This window comes from Ambystoma mexicanum, chromosome 7p (assembly GCF_040938575.1).
Source record: "Ambystoma mexicanum isolate Mex_15411 chromosome 7p, UKY_AmexF1_1, whole genome shotgun sequence".
NCBI lineage: Eukaryota > Metazoa > Chordata > Amphibia > Caudata > Ambystomatidae > Ambystoma > Ambystoma mexicanum.
Genome location: NC_090939.1, coordinates 553,495,687 through 553,514,302, shown reverse-complemented (window position 1 = coordinate 553,514,302; position 18,616 = coordinate 553,495,687).

The window sequence follows — 18,616 nt, the reverse complement described above, 5'->3', positions numbered from 1 at the left end:
GGAAAATTCTTTCTTTTCCAGATGTAATTATGTGATTATGTGTTTATGTTATATGAGACCTCATGTATTATGAATAATTGAAAAAGCTGATGTATCAACTAAAACAATTTTAATAAAAATAAAAACAAATACCTTATTGTTTTAAGAACTGACTTGGAAAGTATGCAATTCACATAATAACCCAATATGAAGTATTTTAGGCAAAAGGACAATGATTCTAGCTTCATTTTCACTATCACCAAAGCAGGTACATTAGCACCACAATATTAATTGATTTGAGATTTAACGGCTTCATCTGGGATTTTCAATTGTATTTTAAAGCTTTAAATGCACCCTAGAGAAATAATTGAAGACTGTTATTTAGTATGTGCAGAAGTACCTTTCAAATTGTATAATAAAGCAGACTGTTTTTCCCAAATGAGCAGACTAGAAAATATGTTTGCCAGAAGTCTGTGACATTTTGTTGGCTTTCTTCTGTCTAGAATCCCTTGCACTCAAATGATCTCAAATGATTGAAAAGAATGATCAAGCACTAGGCTAAACAACGCCACACATAAGTGAGAAGGCAAACCTTTTCACAGGAGATAGCACAGCACAATACAATGGCATAAGATGATTTGTCCAAGATCAGTGTATCTTCCACTGGATAGCCGGGATATGAGCCTCAACACTTTGGTTCCAGTGTCTCGAATTTGACAACCTAATCACCTCACCCTACTAACACTTTATGTTCCACATTGGGAAGTGGTTGTCAGTTTTAACAACCCTCATTTGGAGGAACACAGCTCTAGACCTGCACCAGATGGATGCTATGTCAATTTCTATAGCTGGGTCTAATTGGTGCAATTAGATTGCTGTGTAGCACACATTAAGTGTTACTATCACAAACGTATAAATACATGGACGTTTATCAACCTCAGACATAGGAAAGGCTGAGTCGGCCCTGCTGGATTTTAGTACTGTGATTTGGCTTATAAACACAAATCTCTGTAACCAGTACCTAACAAATTGATCTATCTTCTGAGCAATCATGGCACTCAAATATATCAATATGCACTTCAACTTTCAGTATGGCACATGATCTATATATAACCCCCAGAAGAGTGAGAAAACTACAGGAGTCGTGCTATAATGGCTGGACAAACTGAGTACTACAGTGAACACAAAAAGCATTATAGGATTAATTAATAGGACCAAAGGCACTTGGCAGCAACAGCCTGGCTGCAAGTTTGGCACCTCAGCAGCCAACCATACATGGTATAGGTTACTTTAGTTTTGTAAAACAAGTGGGCACTGATGGATTTAAATCGGGCAGCCATGTGGGGGCCCCCTCCAGGGTGGGGGCCCGGGGCGCGTGCCCCTTTTGCCCTCCCATAAAAACGTATCTGGTGAGAAAGTACATACACATAGTCTTGATCTCCATGTGCAAGTAGCCACCATGCCAAACGTCCTTCTAATGAATAAACTGACAGCGCATCATAGATGGTCTAGAATAACATAAAACCTTAATAAACACAGGAAAATGATCTCTAAACAGTGGTCCTCTACCACATGATCACAACAGTGATTGTTTATTCCAGGCTCAACTAGATAGTGCACCTTCTACCCCATTGTTGCATTCAGAGACAGGGACGACACATCAAAACCACAAACAAATTGGCAGATATGGTCTCAGGCCTGGGAACGAGAAGGGATTAGTGTCTTCAAACTGATTCACATCAGCCTTTTCATCTATCCTTCCTCACCATACATCTTGACATCACATTAAAGTGCCCACGTTTGGAGGAACAAACTGTCAGCCAATCAGAATGCTGTCTGCTAGGCTGGCTCATGTAGTATATTGCAAACCAATGAGATAATAGTATGAAATGTAACATTGTTTATTAGGACTAATTTAGAAGGAGTTATCATTTAAGGAATATCCAATAGTAGTGACCTTCAGCCTATAGGATGTATATGTGTTATATTACAAACCAATAAGACAAATGAATAACAGTGTTTTCTTATCACTAACCATGACATCATTTATGGCGTGTTTTTCATTTAAAAGCTTGTGTTTTGTATTATAATGATTCAGAATGCTTTTATGTGTTTTCATGGCTATTCATGTTTTAATAAAGCTGGTGTTCTCGTGCACTTGATGTTATCCAATTTTCTCGAGTATGTTGTGTTATTGATTATCAATTATTGATTGGGACCACCTTAACATTTGGAGGTGCTGCTGAGAGACCCAGTGTCTGGCGGAGGGTCGAGTACTCCTCGCTGCATCTCCCTTTGACAGCAGAGCCTGCATGCAGGGAGTGGCTTGATTGCACACTTAAGAGTAGGTTGGGAGGAGCCTGTTTTCTCACAATGTTCTGCTGGTCTCTCAGCAGCATGCTGGGTGCAGGGGGCAGAGCAGGCTGATAGAGGGGACTTGATGCTGATGGACCTCGGGGATCCTAGGATTGTGAGTATACCTGTGCACAAAAATACCCGCAAGGAGGGGTAAATTGATGTTGTTTTTATTTTGCAATTATATTTTATTGAATTAAAGAATGAGCTGTACTAGTCTCATTCAACAACCAAAAACATTGCTTTTCATTACATTGTGCAAAAACATTGTAAAACCACCCACTAAAAAAGAAAAAGCGTCCTTTAGATCAGGGTCTAGATCCAACTGCTTCCCCTTGGCCAACACTCAACCTGTAAACCCTCTCCCCCTTCCACTTACCTCCCCTACTCACCCTCCCAGTGCAGAATTACTTGCTGGGTAGAATAGACATAGGGCCTCATTATGACTGAGGCGGAACGGGTTAATGGGATCCGCTAAAGGAGGTGGACCCGTTAAACCCGTTCCACCTCATTACAAGCTCCCCTAGCGGTACCCGGTAAGTAACGCCTGGTCAAACCAGGCATCCTCACCGGGTCCCACGAGGGGAAGAGGGAGCAAACAACGGGCCGCTTGTAATCAGCCCGTTGTTTGCTCCCTCTCCCATTCCCATTGAGCCCAATAGGGGCTCAAATGGGAATGGTGAAGGTTCGGGCCCGGGTTTCTGGAGGGAGGAATTACCGGGCCCTCTGAACTCGGAATGGCCCGGTAATTCCCCATTCAGGGAACCCGGACCCGATTTTGGCGGCAGCCAAAGTCGTAATGAGGCCCATAGTCTTCTCTTTCTACAGTTAGTTGCATTTAGTATGGTAATAAACCACTGTGCCCCATCCTAACATGAATATCACATTCCATCAAAATAATAGATTCCATGGATCCTCACTTACTCGCTTCACTCACGCAGTTTCCTGATCCCTTGTCCCTCACCCCCTCATCCCTATAATATTCTAGGAGCCATTCCATGTCAACATGTGAGTGAGATTCCAACAGAGTTGTCGTAAGGATAACCATCTTATATGTCTCATGTGCCTTTTTGAGCCATTCAAGTTTAGATGGGAGGAGGCTCCTTTTCCAAGCGATCGAAAGACCAAACCTGCCGCTAACAGCAAATTCCTTGCCATGTGCGACAACAATACATACTCATTACCCCTTTTTCCAACCCAAATTAGACTAGCAGAGGCGTCTGCTCTCTCCCTATCCCGTCTATGAATCAAATGCAATCTAATACTTCTTTCCAATAGCACTGCACTAATGGGTATTCCTACCACATGTGCCAATAATCACTCACTATGTCACAATTTATCCAGCAATAAGGACTCACCCCTGCATGCAAATATGAGAGCCGTTTAGGAGTTAGCGGCCATCTAACCAGCAATTTACAGTTGTGCATCTTGCATTGTACTACTATTGTGGAAGACCACACCGCTCTGTAGATTGATTTTCACACATCTGCATCATCTTGTAGCCTCATGTCTATCTCCCAAATGTCCTGTGCTCTAGGTGTAGCTAGATGGCCTGTTTCCAAAAGAGATGCGTATAATGCCGAGATAAGCCCTGCAGATCCCTAGTGGAAATTAAGTGTTTGCTCGAAGGGCATCAACAATCGTTGTAATAGTGTGCCCCATTGCAAATCCTACAATACGCCTTTAAGTTGTAAATATATCAGTGTCAGTATTGTGTCTACGTGCAGGGCCTGCTCTAGCTCCATTGTGGTTTAGAAGACACTTTCTTTCCACATTTGCTCCGACCTGACTAATATACCTGAAAGCGATTGCTGTCTTCCATCAGGTCTCTGATTGGAGGTGCCCAGATGCAGCTATGCGGTGATGGCCACTTTGTCACCCCTTTCATATCCTTTGAATTACACCTCAGGGACCAGCGCAATGAAAGAAATGGTTGTGTTTGTATCCTGTATCCCCTAAAGTCACTGGAGTGAAGAGGCCATTTTCTAAATGCACCCACTGTTTATTAGGTCCTTTATCCCTTAAAGGATCTAGTAGGATCCTAAATTGCATCACTCCAAAGTATTTGCGATGTCTGTGTATCACATGCTTCCTTTTTTTTCCAGCAACACCAGGGTTTCCCCGCCCGCACAAAAGCCAAAAGCATGCTCTTCTTCTCGCAATGGAATGTATGTGGCAATGCAACTGGAAGGGACTGTAACAAGAACAGTAGCCTCAGTAGTATGTTAATTTTAATGGTGATAAATCTTGCTGCCCAGGAGATTGTATGTTTGGATCACGTCTGCAGTTCCTCACAATGGGGGGTAATTTGTGCTATATAAGTAGTTGAATGTCCTTGTTACTATAACCACAATGGCCTCTGTTGTCGTCTCAATACCATGGTTGTTCAGGATTTGCAGGGAATGGGAGGGGTTTTCCATCAATTCAAAAACCTGACAGCTCTCCTTACTCTGCAATTTTTTCTATCATGGCTGGTATTGAGGTTTCCGGATGTTTGATGTACGCTAGGATGTCATCAGCAAAAAAGGCATGCTTGTACTCTTTCCCTAGTTTCTCCAGTCCTTGGATGTCCTCATTTTAATGTATTGCATGTGCCAGAGGTTGGAAGGGCAAGGCCAAGAGAAGCAGTGCAAGTGGGCAATCTGGCCCTGTCCCTCGATTCAAAGTGAACACTGTCAATTCCACCCTGTTAAATACCACCCACCACCCCCATTTCGGACCAGGGCTTACCTTTTGCATGATTGTTCTCATGAAAGCCCACTCAACCCTGTCAAATGCTTTCTCTGCATTGATTGATATCAGGGATGGGTCTACATCATTCACGTTCACATTAGCTCAGAGGGGCAGGATTTTCCAGGCATTATTCGCCCTATGACATCCTTTCATATAACCAACCTGGTCATTATGCACCAGTTTGGGCAAGATTCCGCTCAACCTCTCCGCCAGTATACTAGCATATATCTTCACATCTACAGTTAACAAAAATATCAGACAATAGGAGGCCCATTCTTTCTTATCTCTGCCTTCTTTTTGGAAGACTATTATTCTGGCAACGACTCTGTTGCTATGCCCTTCTCAAGGATGTTTTTGAAGAGCTTTGTCAGGAACAGCAGGAGCGTTTCACTGTCCACCTTGTAAAATGCTGACATAAAGCCATCTTGCCCCAGTGCTGATCCTGCCTTAAGCCGTGATATGGCCATGAACACTTCACTGATTTTTATGGGGATGTTTTACATTGTGCTTTTCTCCTTAGTCAGCACCTGTGGCACTTGTCACTTAACATATGCTGTGATGCTGTTCTCATTGCGGGTCTGTTTGGTGTAAAAATTGGCACATTTCTTGGAGATCAAAAATGTCTTAATGAAAAAATCCCCACTGTCACTTTTTATCTTGTAAACTGTCCTGTCTGCTCTTGGACCACACAGTGATGCTGTAAGTAGTGCATGGGCCTTAAACTCCTTCTCATAAAATCTCTGTTTCCGGTAACAGAGTTCAGTAAAAGTCCTCCCCTTCCAAATGTCATTGAGTTCCTTCCTTAACCCCTGGAATTCAGCTAATAAGTCACCTTGCGAGTCAGTTCCCTTCCTCAAGGCTTCGTTTTCTTTAATTTAACATTTTAATTCAGTTTCCTTCAGCCCTTGCACCCTCTTTTTTGCTGTCACTTCTATGATTAACACACCTCAAATGGTTTCTTTAACTGCCTACCAAACTGTGTAAATTGCAACTTCTCCAGTGTCATTCCTCTGAAAGAAGCGTTTAATTTCTATGCAAATCACTTCCTTAAAAACTGCATCCCTGTATAGCGTATCATAGCAAATCCACCGCCTATCAAGAGGTGTACGTGGTCCCAGCTCCAAATTCAGCCTACATATATCATGGTCTGACCAACCCACTATATTGATGGAAGTTTGTGTAATCACGTGTTCCTGTGCAGCATCTATCAAAATGTAATCAATGTGTGAATATGTCTGGTGTGGAGTTGAATAGAAGGTGAAAACCTTAGACCGTGGATGCATAGCTCTCCCTGTATCTATCAGATAAAACTCTTGAAGAAGGGCACCTAAATTATCAACCCTCTGCAATTCTATGGATTTGAGTGATCTCCAAGCCCAATGAAGTTCTATATGGTATTCCCCCCTTCTTCGTGGGGCCCAGGCTCCTCCATTTCAAGGCTGGTTCTTCCCCCTTCCTAAATTCAGTCTCCTGAACAAACAACACCTCCAAACCTGATTGTTTAAGTTCTTTCAGGAGCTTTGATCGCTTCTGCAGTGAGTTCCGTCCCTCAACGTTTAAGGACCTGAAGCTAATTTGTGCATTGGCCATAGCAATGGAATGCATTATTGTTACTGTTCCTCCCAAGCTAGAAAAGATAAGGCACTGCATATTTCTGGACACACATAGTTGTTTCTATGCCACACACTCCTTTTTGTTCTCTTCACCCTTAATGCATGCTTCAACAATCTTCTTTACCTGTGCAGCATTCAGCCCTCTCTCTAAAACCTTCTCCCTTCTAACTTAGGAAATGTTGTCTGCATTTTCCATCTGGTTGAAGATGCTCTACTCATCTAGGGCCAATCAGAATGAGCTTGTCACCCCAAAGCTGACATAAACCATTTCAATGGCACTTCAATCAATGCCTCTACCTTTAAACTTACATCTAGCTAACTTGAAAACTTCAACAAGCTACCCCCACACATAATTGTCCTCTGATTTCTAACAAAGCCATGTAGCAGCATTAAAAGTACAAACAGAGGCATCTTTACAACTCAGACCTCCCACCAGTTCTTTTTGTATGGGGTTACAAAGTTTCACCATGTTGCTTCCATGTTCATGGGGTATTAAATCTACAGAATATACTAGACACAAAGGCTTGACAGCTCTGGAGCTGAGGCTTACAATTCCCTTCTGCGCTGTCCTCTGTCTGCCGCAAGGGTCCACGCTCTGCACTCCGGTCTTCCGAGTTCAGGTGTTTGAGGACATTTGCTGCTTCTCACACAATATAATTCTGTAATACTCTGTGATGTTTATAGTTCAGGGAGAAAGGAAACCCCAATCTATAGAGAATGTCCTCTTCTTGCATGCACGTTGTTAGTTGGCTCCACTCTCTCTGTTTCGACAAGGTAGTGGCCAACAAATCTTACTAAATTGTAATATGTGACCTTTCAAAGGTGATTGGTTCCTTATTCCTCGCCTTCTGGATAATGTCCATATTTTTTTTAAATAATGACATTTTGCTAGAATGCACCTCAGGCCCTTTGGGAGGACTCTGACTCTCTGTATTCTATCAAACTCTATTTCAGGTGATGAGGTGTCTCAAAGAGCGGGTGTATCAGTGTCGTCACCTGCCGTTCCAAGGAAAGGTTTGTTTCTCCCGAAGTCTCCTTCAGCCCCATTATGCTGATGTTGGAGCATTGCTCCCTATTTTCCAAGTCATCTATTTTGGATGTAAGATCAGCTTCTCTTTACTCTAGATCCTGGAAGTGACCTTCCGTTTTCCTTTCCATGAGGTCTGTGGATACCTGATTTTGCTCCAAGGATTCCAATTTGTCTTCCACTTTGTCCACTCTTGACTGTAGACCTGTTATGGTGGCTGTTATGCTGCTCTTCATTGCTTGTTTCTCTTCCACCAACAGTCATACAGCTACGTTGGTGGACGCCTCCTTATCATCACCATGGGATCCTCGGTACATCTCCTGTGTGATGAGTATCCATGGTTGGCACATGGCAATGGAAACCCCTCAGAATCACTGCTGTGCTTGGCATCCACGTGGGTGTGACTTGCCTCTAGTCTCCTTTCAGTAACATTGTCCACAGATCTCAGGTTTCATATTGTGTTGCTCTCTCCAGTGGCTTCTTCTATTTGCTCTGCCATGAGGGGTACTGCTGACTACAAAGCCTATCTTGCTTGACTGTGTCTTCTCTCACTCTTCATTTTCATGTTCCGCGTGTCCTGTAATGCCCTTGGGGCATTTCAACCACATATGTTCTTTGACTGTGCGATATTGCCAACCATGTTCTCTTGGAGCTCTTGGTGGCACCAGCTATGCTCCTTTAACATCAGTCCTGCTTTTAATGCCTTAACCTGTCCTCAAGAGATGTAGAGTTTGACAGTCTCTCCACCCGGTACATCCACAAGGTTAAAGCGTTGGCCTCTTGTGGCCCATGTTGGGGATTAATGGAACTCCCTTCACCTTTAACTCATTGGCCATGGTATTTATCAGTAGCATTGCTCTGAGTGGACATATGCCTGGGGCAGAGCAAACAATCCCTCTGTCTGTAAATGATATGGTCATTTTTAATTTCTTGAGCAAATCTCGTCCCAATAAATTGACAGGGTAACTTTCATAGTAGAGTAGGGATGCTTGCACTAGTTTTCCCCTATCTTGATATCCAAATCTTCTGTGTAAGGAACTGTGACTACAGCCCCAGAGAACCCTTGCCTTTCTAGATTTTTGCCAGATAATGGAAAATCACCTTCACATATACATGATTTCTCCGCCCTGAGTCCACCATAAAGATGAACTGTTTCTTCCCGATCTCTGCCCCTACCAGTGGTTCCTCTTCTGGATGTAAGGTAGTGGATAGGACAGGACATGCAAGTGATCTCTGTGGGCTGTCCTAGTTAGGGTGTTTGTCTGTCCCCAGGCAAGAGAAAATGTTTTCACTGAGTACACACGCCCCTTGGTAAGGTGCTGGTGCACCGTTCGGGCTGGTTGCAAAAGGATTTTTGTTTCATTGGGCCATCTGGTTGAGTCGGTTTTGCTATGATTACATGGTATGAGGGGGGTGGCGGAGTGTGTTGTAACCAGGTGGTGGAGGGGACTGCTGTGCATATTGCAGGGGTTGCTTGTAAGCCCCTTGTGGAAGGGCGTGTGGGCTCCCTGGATGCGGGTGTCCACATTGGGGTGGGCTTTAATAGGGTTGGTTATATTTGTAATTTCCACCTTGTCTGCTGTGGCACTCCTGCGAGAAGTGGCCCCACATTCCCCACGACCAGCATTGCCCTGGACTCCCTCCCCTGGGTCCTTGTGCCCTGTAACCCTGTCCTCTCTGTCCCCAAAACCCACCTCATCCTCTTGCAGGTCTTCCTTGCCACTGGGGTCCCATATATTGTTGCTCTCCCCCCACTGTTCCAGCCTGTTGTATGTCCACACTGCAGCCATCCTTGCCTGTGTAGCCACGAGATACCCCCCTCTTCTCCCAGCTGATTTGAGGGCGGTGCTGCAGTTACTGCTGCGACCTTCACTAATTTTGTCTCCACCCGTTTCGCTTGTTCTGCTAATCTCTTCTGAATTGTTTCTTTTTCCCTTTCTTTGATCGTCCTACAGTGGTGCACTATAATGCTCTGAATCTCAGGCCATCCTTTGGCTTCTATCGCTGCTATTTTATCAAGGGCCTTCTGTACTTCCTTTGGGAAGCCTCTATTAATGATGAAATAAAATAGATAGGTAGACTGGTCCCACACACCACATCTTCTGCACTCGAAGAATGAACTGCGCAGCATCTTCCTCATCCCCCTTAGTGCACTGCATTATGGAATGTAAATCGGGGTATCAGGGAAGGTTCTTTGCAGGGAATCCATACTTGTGCTTGAACATTACTGAATGATGCCCCATTATGAGTGTTGTTACTTATTGTCACCCCCGGGAACCCTGCTTTCACCCACACTGCGTCTGCTTGATCTCCTACTGCTTTTAATATCTCCTATAAACAGGAGGACACCTGTTGTGTTTTTCTCAAAGGCATACATCAGTTTTCCTGTGCTTGATGTGAGTGGGGGGAGGGACTTGAGGAGATTGTTTTTATCAATCTGTGCCCAAGGTACATAGTGGGGGCCGCCCCGCTCCCTTATGGATGAGAGGCATCTATAGTTTAGATTTTACCTTCCCACTGTTCACCTTCACTCCTTTCTTTTTTGCTAAAGCCATCCTTCCCATTCTGTTTCGGAGCCTCCTCTCCCATATATATTCCACTCTAGGAGTGGCCACCTGCACCTGCTCTATCCCTCTACAGCACCTTCTTTGAATTTGTCAAAATCACTCCAGTACTCTTTGTCCATCACAGAGGCCACAGTGTCATATCCCAAGCTATCATTTTCCCCTTCTTGTTCTACTTGTACTGACTGTATGGGTGCTCTGTCAATCCTGAAGATGAAGTCTCCCAATTTCCATTCATCTTCCAGTAGGGGTGGGGTGCCTCTCAGGGGTTGGTGCCTTCCCTCAGATACTTGTGCTGCTTCGCACACTGCTGGTAAGTGAGCCAATTCGGTATGGGTTGTGGTTAATGCTACCTCAAGATCTTTTGTGCTTACTCCAGTGTGTGCGGGGGTGGTGGTAGAGGGGTCATACGGAGGGGGTGGGGTGTACCATCCCCTGATACAAACGGATTAGTATGCCCTTCTTCCAGCCTTGTGAGCAATGGGTATATTTGCTTGGGTTCCTCCTCCCCCTTTTCCTGCTCTCCCTCATTTCTGCTGGTGCTTCTGACCCTTCATCCCTCTTATTTGTGGCAGGGTTTTCTTTGAACATCCTCCACAAATCTAACACTTACATTCTGTTTTGAAGCTGCTTCCCTTTGCATTTTGCTGTTGGGTACATGGACAGGTGTTCTAGTGTTCCCTTGTCAAAAGACCCTTGCTCCAGCCAAGCATGTGATATTCCCTCCCCCTTCGTCTCAGTCACCCATTGGCTGCGGTATTTTTTAATTTGCTCACTATACAAGGCGAGATGCTTGCAAATATGGGACAGTGGAGTGTCCATCCCCATGACTGAGGGCCTATTTCTCGTTTGCGTATGGTTCCCCTACTACTTGAAGGGCCTTATCTTTCCCTAAGCCTCTCTGTTATACCTGAGGCATTCTCACTGGATGGGCCAAAAAAAATCTTATAACATCTATCCTTATCATCACACTATACTATACAGTTACATACAAGAAACATGGAACAGTTTAAAAACCAACAAAAACAGACCAAGAACAATGAACAGAAAACATATACCCCATCCCCCTTCTTTAGAGCCTATACACTTCCTCACTTAATCATCATTCACATCACCTCTGTCCCTCCTGGGCCTTCCGCCAAATATGATAAAAACACTGAAAATAACAAGCTAAAACAACAACCACTATGTATTCCTGACCCCTCTAATTATATGGGGCTCCACCTTTTTGTCTACATATTTATTCTCTACACTGTTCGGGACAGTGCACCGCGGCGCCAACTTCTACCCCCTTTCGGAGCTAGATTCCAATATCTCATTTATATTTTCACCTTATCTCTCTTATTAAAAACCTAATGGCCATAAAAAAAGGAAAAGCACTTCACTTCAAATAATCACACTATTCATTCACATTCAACCCGTGTGTGTTTCCTTCAATCATACCGCTCTATACTCCCCACATTGCCTCATTTGTCTGCCCTTGCCATTTATGCTCACGTGCCTGTGTTCTTCCAAGAGTCTCCATTCACGGTCTATCCACAAAGTCTGGGCCTCTCCCTGGGGCCGCATCCAGCTCAGGTGAGCATCAGGGTATTCGCAAAGCCGGAACCCACAAGAACCTCTTTCTTCTGTGTAAGCATTTTTCGGGGACTGGTCAGCCATAGGTGGGGCAACCTTCCCAGAGATGCCCTGGATCTCACCATGGGTATGGGGGTTTCAAGGAAATCACACTAAGGGGTCACCAAATGAAGGTGGGCACCCAAAGACATGCCCTCACAAAATGCAAAAGTAAAGGTAACATGCCCTGTCAGGGAAGGAGACCAAGTGATAAGTTGCAAAGATAACACACTTTATATAAAATAAAGTAAGCAAGCAAAGAACTCTGCTCTACCAAAACTTGCATGGGCAGCACATTTTCAAGAGCAATTTTGTCATTCCTGACATCATCATATAATACACAAAATCATTGTGCGGATTGGAGGGGCCGTATGGCGCAGCATGCTGCAAAGGCGATTTCAGGCTGTAATTGGCTGCTGCTTCCCAGTCGATCTCGTGGCATGTGGGTCAGCTGGGCTCATCTCCGCAGTGAAGGTCAGGACAAATGTGACAAATCTCTAACTGTCTATAAACAACAGGAACTGATAATAAGAGAATAATGGTGAACATAAAATCCTTGCATGAATGGGGGTACTTAAAGAAAATGGGTTAATATATTGGCATTCCGACCTTTACATTCAGGCCTTCATTGATACCGGGGTCCCACTCCCAGGTGTCTCACCCTCAGGGTTTGATCTACTATCTATGTTCCCTGATGCCTCATGATATGAACAGTTGTGTGTTAGTTTGGGGAGATATTCTGCTGCACAGGATGACGTCTATGGTGGGGGTTCTGGAATGGTCAGTGTGAGGAGGTCAGATGTGTATCAACATGAAAGGGACTAGGGAGCCGGACTGGTGGGCCCTGACTTGGCAGGGTGGGGTATGAGAGGGCATGGGCAGTTGATTGGAGATGGATGGGCACTTGTGCTGGGGCCTGCTGTAGTCTCATGCTCTGCGAGAGCACATTCTGTGGAAGTGATACTAAACAATTACAACAAATAATGGCTTGACTTCCATGAGAACAAGGCTTGCGCGAAGTTGGCAGGGGCTGGTGATGTCTTGGGCTCTCTGTGTGAGGTGCTGGGAAAGGGAGAGCTGAGTTTACAGTGTGATGATTTTTGGGCCTAGAAAAAAGATGGGTGTGTGCCAATGCAAAATGGTGTCTGTTTTCATGCCTGTGAGCAGTGCTATTTATAAGAGTCTCTATGTTCTATCCTCAAGGGATGTGCCATGGGGGTGGGTGGGTCCCTCGCCCCTTGTCCTACATGTGATCTATTTACCACTGGAAAGTCCAGGGGGGTGGGATACAACCATGTCCTTCCCAACAGTGGTTACCAGCACATTTTTAAATGCAAGATGCAGAGTTAGTGGCAATAATAATTTCATAAGAACAACATGAGGACCTCGTTGATGTCCACACTATATGCAAAAGACTGTCACAGTGTAAAAAGAGGATAATTCAAAGTTTGATTGATGTGCTGGAATACCCAATGGCAACTGCTGTGGTGAAATGAGCTGCCCATAAAATCCTAACACTTGTTTCCCCATGATAACGGAACAGCAGATGCAGAAGCAGAAAGGGCAGCATATTTTTTTTTTATTCTACAAATAACATATACTAATCATCAAATGGAGCACAGCATGATGATGAGAGAGAGCTATAATGTATTAACATTGACAGAATTAATTGAGCTGCAGGGGCTCGCACCACCAGAAAAACCAAATGGCTGGTTAAAGAGCGGCTGTTCATTGTCCCCCACTGACATGGTGTGGTGACAAGACATTACTGGAAAGCCTGCAAAGCCTGTTGGGTATTTTTGTGGAGATTTGGGGCCTGACGGTATTTTCTTACCGCCGAAAAATAATTTAGCAACAATCACTCCTTGTATTCATATTGGGCCATGTACAACAATAATACAGTGGACATGCATTATTTCAGCACACAGACATGCGTGGTTGGTATGCGTGGTTGGTATGCGTGATTGGTGGTATTTTGGTGAGCATAATTCCTTTGTTTTATTTGTGGCCCCAATATCCAGAACCCCTTATTTTTGTTTAGATTTTTCGTGTAATCACTAGAGAGACCTAAGGCTTGCATTTCAGGAACACCACATTTTCATTTTTAGTGTGCCACCATGGGCAATTTCTCTCTGTCTTATCTACGGCAGCGAGCTATCATGTGGTAGTTTTCACTATCTTATATAAGGTAGTGAACTATGTCCCGGGCCTCCCTTTTTGCCGACTCATAGACCTCCGGCAACCTACAACACACACAGTTAGTGATAATTGCTCATACTGAATTACATTGTGCACACAGCCGCAGCCAAATCTTATGTTTAGCTACCTTGAAAATGACAATTGCACTGTCTAAACATCTCCCCACATCATCAGCACTGTATTGGTAAATATAAAACACACCACCCGTCTGCTTTCAGATATTTTTGTGTATTATAAAAGTTGCATTTAAACACGATTTCACTCTTTACAGAAATAAATGAAATTTCACAGTAACAGCATTATCTGTGATACACTGAAAAGAGAGTGGCAGAGACAAGAACTCAATTTGCAACATTAAACACGCGAGTAAAGCACAGGAATCTCCTTTCCTACACTGACTGAATATTCTCATACACACTCAGCCCCCACACCTCAGCGAGATAATTACCAGGCTTATTCAGCATGTAACTTCTTTGGCTGTTCGCCTTCTGGAGGGGTTCACCCAGCAAGGACAGGCATCTGCCGTCACTCGAACTGGGACTTGTTGACTGGAAAAGCCAGTCTCTGCAACCGACTTGAATCTGCTTTAGGAATCAGGCCTCCCCAGCTGTCCACCCCGTCCTTCTTCGTGCTGTGTCAAGATGTCTCTCCCTTCTCCCCTCAGATTCTGCAGCAAAAAACACTAGTCACAGCCTCTAACATGATGCTTGATGTGATGTGCTCCAGTCAGAATCAATCATGTTCTATCCTCCTACTTTTAACAATGTCTCTTCTTGTACAGTCTCAACTGTAACAAGCTGATTTCCTGCTTATTCGAAGTCTTTGCTTCCTGCAGTTACTGTGGACAGAGCACAGGAAGGCAAAGAAAAAAAAAAAAAAAACTTTAATGTGTGTTTAAACTGATTTTCAGAGTCTGCCTCTTTTTGCAAGTGAAGACACATTCTTTTATTAATGAGTTATAATTATTAGTCTTGTTAGTGAGATTAGTTTGTTAATTACCAAATGTGTCTCTTGCAACATAGGCATTTCAGGTGAGAAATGGTGTGCATTTTGAAGGTACAGATGTGTGCTTTTAACTGTGAAAAATGTATTTGCATTTTATATGTAAAACTCGTTTTTGACTGAATAACCTGCCCTTACTTATATGTCCATGTTACACTGGGAACACATGTCTTGCTGTACCACATTATATCAATGCACCAAACCCATGCAGTGGCGCTGCACTTCAAAAAATTTTTAAAAAAACATGCTATACATTGATCCTGTGCAGTGGTGCTGTACTCTGCGCTCCCAAAACACGCTAAACACTCCTACAAGCCTCTGTAGTTACTTGCAGTAGAATTAGAGCAGTTGCTCTACCCAGCACACAACACAAGGAAATGTCTTGCAGCTACTATTTCTGAAGAATGATTCGACCATTTCAGAAGAATGATACATTGCTAACTTGCATGAAAACATTGCGAATTCTGTTACCAGTTGCTCAGCATGTCAAAAATGTACCGCTGGACATACTTTGAGAAGAGTGAGAGTACCAATAACCCACCCCAGAGGCCTATTTTGTCACTTGCATATAGACTATGTCAATATGCTCCATAGTTGTAATGGATATCAGTGCATGATTGTGGTTGCATGCCCCTTTTCACACTTGTAGGAGCAGCATCAGTCTACCCATGCCAAGTCGGCTGCTAAATTCCTTCTATGGGAGGTGTTTCCCCAAAGGGGATTATGCAAAGTGTTACGATCAGATAATGAACCGCACTTCACAAATGAACTATTTTCTGAAATAGCTTCCCAGCTTGGCATTAAGAAAAAGCTTTGTTCTGCGTATCATCTCCAGGCCAATGAGGTTGTTTATGTCTTTACAGCCTTTTTGAATGAATGCATTGCAACATTACTAGACACTCTAAATAATAGTTGGTACCGTGCCTTCCCCTGGCTCTCAGTGCCTTACGCAATCAGCCAGGTTCAGATCACCACCTCAAACCTCATGAAATAGTGATGGGCAGAAGAATGAATGTCCCCATTGCTCCTCCCATGTGTGATTGATTGGAAGCAGCAGTTCTGTGACAGTGTTGGGAAATTAGATGCATGATTATCTAACTGCCATGACTAAGTGTTTGAACATATTTTCTCAACATATCCAGGTGAGGCAAGAGAGCTAAGAAGCAAATGCAAGCAACCAGAGATGAAATTGAACATATCTATGCTGTAATACCACCCCTGCAGCTTTTCCCTGGGGACTTAGTTTAAGAGTGAAACGTTGTCTGCAAGTGGCATAAACCAGGATTTGATGGCCAATATTTTGTCCAATACGCAACCTCCTCCTCGGAAGAAGTCTGAGGTAAAAAGGCTTGGGTGTATATAGGTAATGTAAAATGATGCCAAGGCAACCCTCTCCCCTTTTTGGTTGAAGAGAAGCCAGAAGAAGAGGTGACCAGCCCAAAGATGAAGGTGATAGCGAGAGCTGACCAGCAACGTGACCACTACACAAAAGATATATTTTTCAAGGGCAAAGGACTCTTTTTCTTTAATGGCCCAACATGTGCCTAAAAAACGACTTTTGGAGAAAATCGAATCCATAAGTATAATGATTGCTGTTTTTACTTTTCTTTTTGTTTTGTTTGGTTTGCATATACAGTAGCAATTAGATTTTTCAGCAATAATAGCTTCAATATAGCTGTTTTGAGACATCATTCTGAAAGTTATAAGGAATAAATAAACAATTGATGGTACAAACAGATGATAAAGGTGGGGAGAGAGAAATTGGATGAGAACTGCTTTGTGTGCTCTCTCATTCCATATGCTTTGAGTACCTCCAAAGTTTTAGCAGCGAAGGAGATACCAATAAGGACAGCACACTGCCTAAATCATCTTACAATGTGCAAACCAAGAAGACAATGTAAGGCAGAAGGGCCTATATAACATGGGTTACAAAAGCAGACTCTCCTTATGAAGATCACTTTAACAAACAATCAAAACTGAAAGGGACAAAATAAATGGTCATGAAATAAGCATTATCAATGCCATACAGAGGTGAGGTAACTATGGTTGAACATCCACTGTTGAAATGGACAGATTCACAGGGGAAAGAAATGCCCTTCTCTTTGGCTAGGCTACAGTTGCACATAATAGGGAAAGTGTATACCCCTGAAGGATGGGCAGGAGGGATCATGGGATGTGGAGTAGAAGCTTTGATAAGCGTATGTGAGGGAATTTTGACAATGTCTTGAGGAATGGACATGAACTGCCAATTTGCTGACTTGTATAGAGGACGAAAGAGGACCAACGGATATAATAAAGACGTTAAATACCTTCTTGTGCTTCAGAAACAATGGCATGATGAAATTAGGAGAGAAAGAAGGATGTGGTTGCATTGTGAATTTTCCAGATATGAAAATAGTCACATTTTACTGATAGACCAGTATTGGGCCTAGGGTACACAGGCTGATATACAACTTTGAATTGAGGTGGCATATGTTCACTAGGTGTGTTGCATGCACCAGCACTGGTACTGCCCCAGAGTAACATGGAACAGATAGGTGAATACCCCATGCCAGATAATAATCAATCCCTAACCACACAGCACACAAAAATAGAGATTTACTTTTCAGTGAGAAGTGCAGATTCACTGGGTGCAAACCAATTGAACATAGGCTGTTCAGTCAAGCATCAATGTTTTTACTTCCCTCCTTACCCTTGCTTACAAGCAGAGGTACATGCAAAGTGGTTGCAGATAACCAGATGTAAGTTACTGCTAATGATCAAAGTGACTACAAAGGGGCTTAACACAATTAGGGAGGAGTTCAGAATGGGAGCTTGACAGAAGCTATAATGTCCCTGCAGGATTTGTATTTTCTTTCTTTTTTATTGATATTGAGTTCATTTCAAATGCTTACCATCCATTACCTTGTCAATAGAAAAGGTAATAATCTAACATATATTACACAATTCATCATATCAAAGTTTAAAATCTAGTAAAAACACTTAATTCCTCCTTATTTTCATTATATGTAAAAGCCCTAAATTCTCACAACCCTACATGGTTGCTCGTTACTACTTATTTCTTAATGTGTTTTTAAACACACCATCGAGATATTTAGTTAATGCAAATGCAATTTTGAAGTTTTCACCCCAAAACATATACTGCAATTCATTAGCATCTAGGGAAGGTTTTTCCATATAAAATCCCCTAAGAAAGTTGTTCTCAAATCTCTCAGCGCAGGGCACACTAGGGTTAAATGCTGGAGGGTCTCCTTGTTGTTTTTACACAAATGGCATTCTTCATCTGCAAAGGCCCCTTTGGTTACATGATTTTAAGACTACCCTTCGTGTGCAGTAAATGTAGTCTAAATCTCAGCGCAGAGCACACTAGGGTTAAATGCTGGAGGGTCTCCTTGTTGTTTTTACACAAATGGCATTCTCCATCTGCAAAGGCCCCTTTGGTTACAGGATTTTAAGACTACCCTTCGTGTGCAGTAAATGTAGTCTAAATCTCAGAAATAATGTTTGATGGTATGGACTGGGGAATT